This window comes from Notothenia coriiceps, unplaced genomic scaffold (assembly GCF_000735185.1).
Source record: "Notothenia coriiceps isolate Sejong01 unplaced genomic scaffold, NC01 NC01_scaffold00004878, whole genome shotgun sequence".
NCBI classification, from domain to species: Eukaryota; Metazoa; Chordata; class Actinopteri; order Perciformes; family Nototheniidae; genus Notothenia; species Notothenia coriiceps.
In genome coordinates, this window is record NW_011337579.1 from 106,280 (window position 1) to 115,058 (window position 8,779).

Genomic DNA, 8,779 nt, shown 5'->3' on the forward strand with positions numbered 1-8,779 from the left:
GTAGGACAGAATAACAGAAGGAAAGGAGGCGGATTGTGTCAATCAATGCCAGGACAAACCCTTCCACATTCAGAGCATCAATATATAGCTTCAGGCGAGATGGACTGGTGCGAGGCTAGTGGGGGATTGTGGATGATTTGACATTAATCTCAGGGTATTAACGAAGATGTGGCACAGTAATGTGGGATGCCAGTCTGGTCGTGCAGGATTGCTGGAGCAGAGAACCATGTGATTATTAATCGCCAAGGAGTTATTATTCACAGTAAAAGATCGACATGTTTTCATTCTGTCTGAGAGGAAGAGTAGCCAAAGAGGAAGGCCCTCATGTGCTTTCTGAAACATGTACTGCAGGTGACACGTAATGCCATGGTACTTCTACATCGACAATGTCTTTTGGCATTCTATTTTATGTGTAATTACAAGCTATAATGGAGACATCTTGCAGTTATCCAAAAGGAACAACATGAACTCAATGCTTTATGGCTTTCCTTGATGGAAGTCAAATGTTTATTCTCCTCCTTCCGGCTCGTGAAATAGGAGGATGAGTGGTCAGAGTGGAACTGAACTCATTCGGTGCTTGCACTATTCTCTGTTTAATGTTTGCAATTAGGCATATCTGCGCATAGCAGGATTTGAATGAATGAATTTCCCCCCATGTCTGCACTGCTTTGTGGGTGCAAACCAGGGACATGTCATTGTTAGCAGGGAAGTAACTACAGAGACTTGTGTTAGTGGTGAACCTGAGTAGATATCTGACCTCCGTAACGGCCCTCCTGTTGGGTTTGCTTTTATTTAGGTCAATCCTCAGTAGATGAGGTTCTAAAAACGTCTGTAAAGTAAGTTTGATTAAAGTGGTTTATGTAAGAAAAATACTTATAAGTATCTGGCCTTGGTGTGACAGAGTCAATACATCAGCAATAAATGGTAACTGAAGAGCGTAAGAAGAAAAAACAATAATACATGTTAAGTTGTGTGAGGAAGGGAATGAGGCACTTTGTTTCTATGGCTGCCTCTTCAGTCTCCACCACCTCACATCTGGGATCTGACACTAAAGCAGATGGGCCTCGGGGGGACCCCTGGCTCAGTGACTGACCGCTGTGGCATTAAAGGTGTGCTACCCGTTAGCCTGCAGCTCCACGCGGCCTACTAATCTAACCTTATCCCCTGCTGAGAGATAGACAGGAAAATCAGGCAGAGGGGCAAAGAGAAGGACGAAAATGTTATTGTGAGGGATGTTGGTGTTGGACGTGAAAGGGGACAAGTGTCTGGAGGCTTCCTAAATCATTTCTCTCCCTGCTCTCTTCCACTCCCTCAATCTCCCCCATGGCTTCAAAGGGTGAGTGGCAGGTCTCCCTGCTATCATTCCCTTCACTGCTCAGCTGCCTCGGAGCACTGTGACCAGGCGGGGGGCTAACAGCTCAGCTTCTGTTGCTCATTTCCCTCCTCCTCTGTTGCCCCTCTCTCCCTATTGGCTGCCCTGTCTCAATCTGTATGTCATCAGGTTGACTAAAATACCTACAGGTTAACGGCCAATGCATTACTTTTTGCTATTTTCAAAATCTCATCTTCATATGTTTGTAGCAGATTATATTTTTCTGCAGCTTGGACAATTGTTTTATACGTTGTTTCTCATTTATCCACCCTCTTTCGATTGTGCTTACATATTTGAATTCATCCAATATTGAAATACTTAACCGTCAGATGTGCTCGGTAATAAATCAAATGTGCAGACTTGATGAGTAGATTTGTTGTAATTTTTTATCTGCAAAATCCCCGACCCAATTCCTCTTTCACTGTCTCATTAGAGCCACCGCAGGGTGTTAGAGGCGACTGGTAGAGATCTCCTGACAGACCTCATTTAGTGCAGACAAATACCTGCTCTGGCTGAGGAAAACCCTAATGCACATTTCTCTTTCAAACCAATTATTTCCTTTTCTTTCACTATTATTCTGCGGGGGTAAGAGCTGCTGTTCCTGCCACTGCTGCTGCGGCCACTGGCTGGGCCTCAAGGAACCCACGGAGGCAGCGGCATAATTTGAGCACACATCACAAACTGTGTTTTTATTAGTGGTGCGACCTGATGGCAGTGATACAGAGCTGTGTGCACACTATTATATTTTGTGACCAGAGGCCACTGTGTGAGAGCTCAAAGGCTTTAGGAGCCATTAATGAAGTCAACATGCTCCCTGGAGTAGTGGGGGGACCAAATCAGCCTATTGTGCCAAATCAAGGCTTGGCCTCTCAGGCGACCCTGCAGTGCTCAGAACCCAGAGCTATGGATGCTTTTCATTTGTGAGAGCGCGGCCGGCAAACTTTCAGCATGTAGAATAGTAAATACAGCCTGCTGAGGAAAATGACATTGAGATTATCCTCAGGGAGTTGTATTTTGTGTGTGTATGTGTACTCTACAGAGGAGGAAAGGTTGTATGCACCCCAGTGGGAATAGAGGAACATATTCCTCTAGCACCCAGGAAGATGGACATATGGCAGAGCAAGAGATGGTCAGCTTTGATGTTAGAGAAGCAGAGGGAAGAGGAGAAGGTTGAGGAGGAGAAATGGAAAGGGATATCTTTCTATACCTCTCTGTTTCTCCCTGTGTATTCACAGTTGGCTATATGCATAAAGAACAATACTATCACAGATCTTTAGGTACTGAAAACTGGGTACTTTCTATCACTATAAATATCAATACATTTGTGTTTCCTTGCATTTGTGACCATTAAATGCAGTGGCTGTGCATCACAACATTGTTTCCTTATTCCCCTGCCTAATTTTAACGTGCAAAGTCTGGCGTGCAACCTTTACATCCAAAGGTAGGACATTTAACATGTTTGCCCAAAACAATGGGATTACAATGCATGTGCATGAAAGCTTGTTTGGGAAGTCGGTTATGTCCAGACTTGAGAATGAGAAACAACATCCCACATATATACATGTGGGAAAGGAAGGACAATCCTTTTACTGAGTCATCAAATGAACTTAATGGTACATCCTGTTTCTGCTGTCAGTCACCAATCTATCGGACCGTCGAGAGTAATGAATAAAGGATCTGTTTGTTTTTCAGCAAAGCAGACAAGAATAAGATAACCTAAGGTCATGATGAATTGGACCCACAATGTTAGGAAAACCTTAGAACAACAATACATAGAACAGGTATCTAGCTCTCTGCAGGAACTTCGGATCAATATGAGCTCTTCACATAATGGTCTGGTGACACGCTTTGATCAATGTTCAGAGGGTCATCTCACAAACACTCCCATTGTGACCTTTATCAATCTCTATGAACGGCTGTGTTTCACTAAACAACAACAGAGGAGCATTCTTCATCTTAATGGGGCAAGCTCAAAAGGCTTTCCTTGATTGGAGTATACTATGCTTCTATAGCTGTCTATCAGCAGCCTATCCAACCATGGAGAAGGGCCCGGTCCCCAAAAAGATGTCTAGGTCTGATAATGTCCTACTGACGGACTCAGATCAGTTTTAGCCAAGGCATGAATTGTAATAGTCTTTGGTCCCTCTTCTCCTGCTTGTGATTTATTTGTGTGGTTGTCTAACACTTTCTTTTACTGTCACACTCCTAGGCTCATGTCACGTTGGTAGTTTTGTATGTTTAGGTTATGTCACGTTCTATGTCTAGGTTTGGGTGTTTTGCTGTTTTCCCTATCATGTTTTCCTCCCGTTTATTGTCTGGTCCTTTTCCCTGTTTTTTTTTTCTCCTGTTGTTAGTTTCCCTGGTTTGTCTGATTATGTTCACCTGTGGCCCCTGTGTTTCCTCCTCCCTCCTCACCTGTGTCTTGTTGTGTGATTAGTCTTTTGTGTATTTAAGTTCTGGGTTTTCTGTCTGTCTTTGTCGGTTCGTCTTGTGTCATGACTAGTTCTTCGGTGAGTGTTCTGTTTTGTCTTTGTTTATATCATATAGCCTTGAAATAAAGGAGTTTTTTCAGTTTATATCTGCATTTGGGTCCTGCTTCCTTCACAAACCGTAACATTTACAGCTTATCAGTCTGCCCTCTTCTCTGGTCAATACTCATTTTCAGTTTGTTCACCAAGACAAACAGTGCAGTTCATTGACTTCAAAGGTGTGATTGATTTCCTGGGAGATAAGCACAAAAACATTACAAAAAAAAGACACCTACATATTCACTAACTTAAGCTTTCGGGCAAAGAAAATGCCAAGAAACATGAAATGTAACTTTTGAGCCACACATTTAAAAAAGAAAGTAGTTAAGAGCAAGATATGAGGGGAGAAGGCTCTGTGTGTGTGTGTGTGTGTGTGTGTGTGTGTGTGTGTGTGTGTGTGTGTGTGTGTGTGTGTGTGTGTGTGTGTGTGTGTGTGTGCGTGTGTGTGTGTCCAGCCTTTATGTGTAAGCGAGTGAAGTAGGGTGAGCTGAGGTGAGCTGATTCCATCAGGCTAAGTGTGACAGGCCAATCTGTAGCCACCTATTTACTCTGACTGGGAGGATGTCCAGGGTGTTAATGGGGTTTTAGACACACACACATACCTGCAAACACACACACACATCCACAAACAGTCGCACACAAATTGCAAGCACATTCCAAGTTGAAAATATATGCATGGCTGCTCACTGATGGCCCTAAATTAGTTTTTCATTGATCCTGCTCCTTTATCTTTAGACAAACTCCTTTAAAATTAAATTATCTGCAAGAATACACCCTTAAACTTTAATACTAGAATTATGATAAACACAGGAATATGGACTGTTGCATTACCTTTCATGCTTTGTGGATGTGTGTGGGTGTATGTGCAGTGTGTGAGTGTGTGTGTTTCTTTGCTTCTAACCTCTGGTGGGTGACCCATAACCCATTAGAGTATGTCCTCTGTCTGCTAAAGCACTTTCTGCCCTGGAGACCCCAAATACATTTATCCTCCATTTCTCCTTCCTTCACTCCTTCGCTGCACACAAACTCTTTTTCTCACTAAGACCCTTTTCAGATCTCTGTACATTTATTGCATTTCAACCCTCTTTCACAGCTCTTTTCTCTTTGAAGTTTGCTTCCAGAAGTAGCTAGTCTATTCTCAACTTCTATACCTTTGTCACCTCCCTATTAATGTCTCATTTTTACTGTCGCTCTTTTTTTGAATTCTTGTCTGACCCTCACATTGATTCTCTGCCTTTGCCATGTCTTCTCTGTGCCAGCAGGGATGAAGGTGCTAAATGTACTCAGTCACACACACTCACACTTACACACCCCAAAGGCTATCAACAACACAAGAAACCAATTTTCAATTTACAGTGGAGTGGGAAATCTCCCTGCCCCCAGCCAGCTCTATCTCCCACTCCAATCTGAAGGGACAGGGCTCTGACAGCAGCTTGAGTGTATGTGAATGTGTGTGCTTCTTTGCGTGTGTTTCTGCGCACGGTAAAGAGAGGATGACAGAAAGACATACAGACAGGCCTAATGGTAAAGCAAAGCGTAAACAAATGTAGATCTCATTCAACAGTTTCCTGTTTCAGTTGTCAATAATAGAAGCTAACACTCTCTTGGTGTCAACGAGTTTGGAGTGGTGCCCATCAGACCCTGGCAGTGCCGCTCTGTCTGGGCTCTCACCAGGCTCTGGTTTCAGGGCTGGTAAACAATGCCGGTGGGCAGGTTTGGTAATGGATCTAAGGGGGCTGCTGGCACAAGGCCGAGCCCAGGAAGGCAATCTGAGACTTGGCCTGGGCAGGCTGGAGGATCCCTGAACGTTCAAGGGCTGCAAGGGAGAGAGTGCTGGGCATGGGCCCAGGCGTCATGGAGGTGAGGGAGGCTGACAAACACAGCACCCCCCAGACTGTCTGGTTAGTATGTATGGTGGAGTTTGGAAATAGTGTTTGTATGCCTAAGAAATTAAAGCATAATAGACCCAGATGTTTGTGAGTTTTAGACGTGTTTGTATGTGTGTGGACATCTATCACAAAACTAGCACTTACATGTTATGCAGGACACACCAGCCACAGTGAGGGTCTCCAGATCCAAGACATTCACTGCATGTTGAGTACTGACCACAGGCCTCCACCGGCACCCTTGACAGCTGCAGAGAAACATAGGACAATGATTACATATGGTGGAGTCATTCACAGTTACAATTAAATGATTTTAAGGGATCAAACTGTTTGCATCTTGGATAAATAAAACAACATAATAACCGTAAATGTTTAAGATGGTCTCTACTAGATTTCAGAATAGTTTAAATCATTGCAGCTGTGTTGGCAGTTTCCAAATGTTCTTACAAAATCTAGAGCCATATACATAACTGCAAAAACAAACAAAAAACGTATAGTGAGAATTGAAAGAGTAATCGTTAACATTCAAATGTAACTTGTTGACAGTTTGCATCTTTCCCCCCTAGCTATGGAATATTGGGAGAGTAGTCCCTGTATTGTGATATATAGCCCTGCCAATTCAAACTAGCGTTGACTGGCACTGATTGGCATGGGCCCTGAGTGACCGAGCACAAGGGGCAAAGCTAAGGTACATCTCAGCCGTCCCCTCCTCCTGTCACCATGGTAACAGCATGGTGCAATAATAGGTGTTGCTGGCACTTTTGATTAATGAGCCGTCATTGGTGGATGGCCGCTGTCACTCACGCTGCTCACCGATGACAGTCGGGAACGAGAGACGACATCATCATTATGAGACTGATATTGGGTTGTTATGAGGATACAGCTCTGTGTGTATGTGTCTGTGTTTGTGTGCAGGCCTGCACATATAAGTCCTAAAATAAAAGTTTTAGATCAAGGTAAACAAGTACTTCTCTTTCTCTGTCACCTATGTTGAAGAGATACTATATGATACTTGAAAACATGTTTATTCTTAGAGACAGGATTTTGAAATCCACCTGGTTATACTAACTGGTTTAAAACACTTGTGCACATGTCAAGTTAAACAAACACGGGCCATACTGTAGTTCTACTAACTATAAACAAATCTGATGAAGGACTCACATTTACAAGCTGATCATCACACATCTATTTATTGTTTTTAGCTACTTCACAAGGAATTGGACAAACGTAACCCTGCAAGTAATATTACAATATTACAGTAGGTCAGAACATGTTTGTAACACCTCTGTATATTAATGGGGAACATGTGAATACAGTGTCTTGCTTAAAGGCTTTGATGACATTTGCTGAAGTCATCTAAGTTTTCTTCACCTTATAGCCCCTCATACATTTAAAAAAACATTCTTTATCTGTACTTCAGAGTATAAATTATACAATTATAGAGGTCTTCACAGCACATTGTATTGGCTAAATTCCCTATTGGAGGGTATAAAAAGGAGCATAATTAAACCATCCAATGTAGGGTATGACTGAACGTAACTAGAGTTCAGAAACGCCCATGCATAGAGAAATCTCTTCTGCACAGCCTGGGCCTGATGGAGGTTCTCTCTGTTGGACGCACAGACCATCAAAAAGCAAATCTCGGCCTGATAGTGTGTCTGATCTCTCTTTCTCCAAAATGTACGTTTACTGTAATGCATGCCAACCATAAATATGCACATGCTATCACTAAAGTCAGAAACTGACACGATGGAGATCCTCTAGAAAACACACCACTACAACATTCCCTCACACTCTCTACATTTATTTCTCTTCCGGGTACTAAAAATAGAATACTCACAGACATGAACCCACACACACAGATTCACACACACATACACAGCTGAATGATTTCAGAGGGGTGCATCTTCTTATCAAAGTCAAGAGGAATCCTGTATGCTACAGATTAAAAACAATACAAATGAATCTCTGTGTGTCAAGTGTGTGTGTGTGTGTGTGTGTGTGTGTGTGTGTGTGTGTGTGTGTGTGGGAGGGAGGGAGGGTACATACTGTGGGGTACAGAGAAGAGAGCAACGTCTCCCAAATACAAAGTAATGNCTCTATTAGCACGTAGGAGAATACTACTTGAATGGAAATCCTCGATAGCACCTAAATCATCTCTATGGCTTAAAGATCTTATGTTGTATCTGAACTTGGAGAAGATTAAATATAACCTGAGGGGCTCCTCAAAACTATTTGAATCTGTCTGGGGCTCTATGATAGCCTACATAGCTGAACTTAAGACACTAAATTAAGAAGAAAGGAGGGGAACTACGAATGTATGTGTATGTTTTTTTTTTTGTTTTTTTTTTGAATTTTTTTTTTATTTGTTCTGTCTTTGTATACATGCATGTAGGTATGTGTATATGTGTACATGTGTGTGGTTATGTGAACACACGTATGTGTATGTGTATATGTGGGTACACATATGTGAGTATATTGGTACAAGTATTACTGTTACTATTCTTTTTTCCCTTATCTATACATTTTCTTTTAATATTATCTTCTACATAACTTTACTTTTACCTATACATGTATCTATTTTATTTAGTTAGTTAATTTACTAGCTAGGACCGGGAGGGGGGGAGAGGGGAAAAATAAATAAAAATATTGACTGTATAAATGTAAACTCATTGTGCCTGACTCAATAAAAAATATATTAAAAAAAAAAGTTGACTTCTATTAATATCAGCTCTCCAGAGTTTTGCAGAGACATAAAATGGCTTCCAGGAATAAAATCAAAGAACGTGAAGTTTATTGGTCTTCAGTGGTTTTAAAGTTAATTAGTAACAAATCTGTACCTCCAGAATTATTCTGCTAACTCTTTTAACATGAGCAAACTCTGACAGGTTCACACACTTTACACACACACACACACACACACACACACACACACACACACACACACATATTGTCTGTTGACACTGAGTCCAATCTCAGATGTAGATAATGTA